Source organism: Elaeis guineensis, chromosome 4 (assembly GCF_000442705.2).
Source record: "Elaeis guineensis isolate ETL-2024a chromosome 4, EG11, whole genome shotgun sequence".
In the NCBI taxonomy this organism is placed as follows: domain Eukaryota; kingdom Viridiplantae; phylum Streptophyta; class Magnoliopsida; order Arecales; family Arecaceae; genus Elaeis; species Elaeis guineensis.
In genome coordinates, this window is record NC_025996.2 from 71,893,488 (window position 1) to 71,895,440 (window position 1,953).

At 36.0% G+C, this 1,953-nt stretch overlaps 2 non-coding genes across 2 annotated transcripts; both read right to left on the minus strand.

The window, feature by feature from the left end:
- Positions 1-226: 226 nt before the first annotated feature.
- Positions 227-298, minus strand: TRNAD-GUC (transfer RNA aspartic acid (anticodon GUC)). Its single transcript has one exon. It is a non-coding gene; the product is annotated as a tRNA-Asp (tRNA).
- Positions 299-1,639: 1,341 nt separating this feature from the next.
- Positions 1,640-1,745, minus strand: LOC140857605 (small nucleolar RNA R71). The gene has a single exon (XR_012141096.1). It is a non-coding gene; the product is annotated as a small nucleolar RNA R71 (small nucleolar RNA).
- Positions 1,746-1,953: the final 208 nt, after the last annotated feature.

The following is a 1,953-nucleotide window of genomic DNA, read 5'->3' on the forward strand; positions in this document are numbered from 1 at the left end:
AACTCTGCTAGTGCAAATTAATTCAAAACTCCCGAGTTCTTTATTTTTTTTAATTACCTCAATTTTACGATAATTTATTTTCTAAATCAAAAAACAACGCTTCTTTCTTTTACCTTGCAATCTCAACTTAGCCCAAGGTCCCTGAGGATACGATCTCGACTCATCCTACCTATGTAGTGAGTAGAGTTATTTTTGGTGCTATCAACGACTACGCATCAAATTTTGGCGCCGTTGCCGGGGATCGAACCCGGGTCGCCCGCGTGACAGGCGGGAATACTCACCACTATACTACAACTACTACGCATCAAATTTTGCTGCTTAGAATAATTTGCTACTTTTTATAGCCTAGTGATTTGTTGCTTTTTAGACTTAATCACTTAAATTTATTTTCTTGCAAAATTAAAAAAAAAAATTAAAAAAAATATACAACAAGATAAAATTATATATAAAAAAAAAAAAACCACTGACATTTCATAACATTTAACTAAAATAGCGTAACCTCAAATATAAAAATTTCTAACCTGATTGGACACCTTGTTTCTTTGCATTGCATCTCCATAATTGATCTTAAGGGCAATAACCCATTAACCAGATAAGGTGGGGATTTGATCACCCTTCCTTGGCCCACAAATCACTCCCTTGCATTTGCATAACCTAGACCTTAATTTAAAATCAACTAGACGTCAACCCTAGGAATTTCGAGCTCAATAGGATAAGAAAGCTCTAGAGTTGAACCGAGTGCGGATTGGTTAATTGCTCGGTGTCTAAGGCAAGTGGTTAAAGAAAGTGGTTTTCAATTGGTTCCGTTGACTGACCTGGCCAACTTAGTTGGTGTCAAGGAAAGCAACGAGCAGGGAACCTCCCACATCTTACGCTTACCTGGCCGAGTCAGTTAGTCAGTCTTGAGCTTGGAGTGCTCAAAAGCAATCTTGAAAGTTAGGAGCTGTCTAGATCTAAGTTAACCTTAGGATAGAGAGTCTATGATTGTTTAAGTTGATTGCAATTAACATCTAAACATTAATTAATTTCTCCCTTTTCATAGATTTAAGATTCTTAGGTTCTTCTCTTTAGATTTTCTTCATTCTTTTCTCACTTTATTATAAAAATATATATTATAAAAAAAAAAAAAAATCTGTGTGTGCTCTACAGTATAATTGTAAGGTGTATGTTTGGCCGTAGATCGTTACGATCAGAAATCCAACCTTTTGATCCAGAAATAGAAAGAACCTTTAGAGCCAACAGACATAAAAAGATGGACCGAAATCAGGAGAATGATCCACCCAAGCGATTGAAGGAGTACTTTACTCCTTCCACATATACTTACTCTCCTTGTATTCAAGTACCCCCTGTGGAGGCCACTCAATATGAAATTAAGTCCAGTATAATCCAAATGTTACCTTCATTTTATGGACTTAGTAATGAAGACCCTTATAAACATCTTGAAGAATTTCTTGAGATATGCTCAACTGTCAAAATTCATAACTTCTCCGATGATGCTCTTAGGTTGAAATTATTCCCTTTCTCACTTAAGGATAAAGCCAAATACTGGCTACATACTTTGGATTCCATGACTATATCAACCTGGGACCAGCTGCAAGGAGAGTTTCTCAAGAAATATTTTCCCATAGGAAAAACTAATCAAATAAGGAAAGCCATAACTAGTTTTTCCCAATTAGATGGAGAAATGTTTCATGAAACATGGGAGAGATTAAAAGACCTTATTAGAAAATATCCCCACCATGCTGTACCCAAGTGGCAGTTAATCCAATGTTTTTATGATGGGCTCTCTGAAAGACATCGACAAATGGTCGATGCATCATGCGGTGGGACATTTATGCTGAAAAGTGAGGATGAGGCATGGCAACTGTTTGAAATTTTAAGTGAAAATTTATTACATCATATGTCTGCTTCCATTAGAGATAAATCCATGTTAAACTCAAAAAGAGGTGGAAT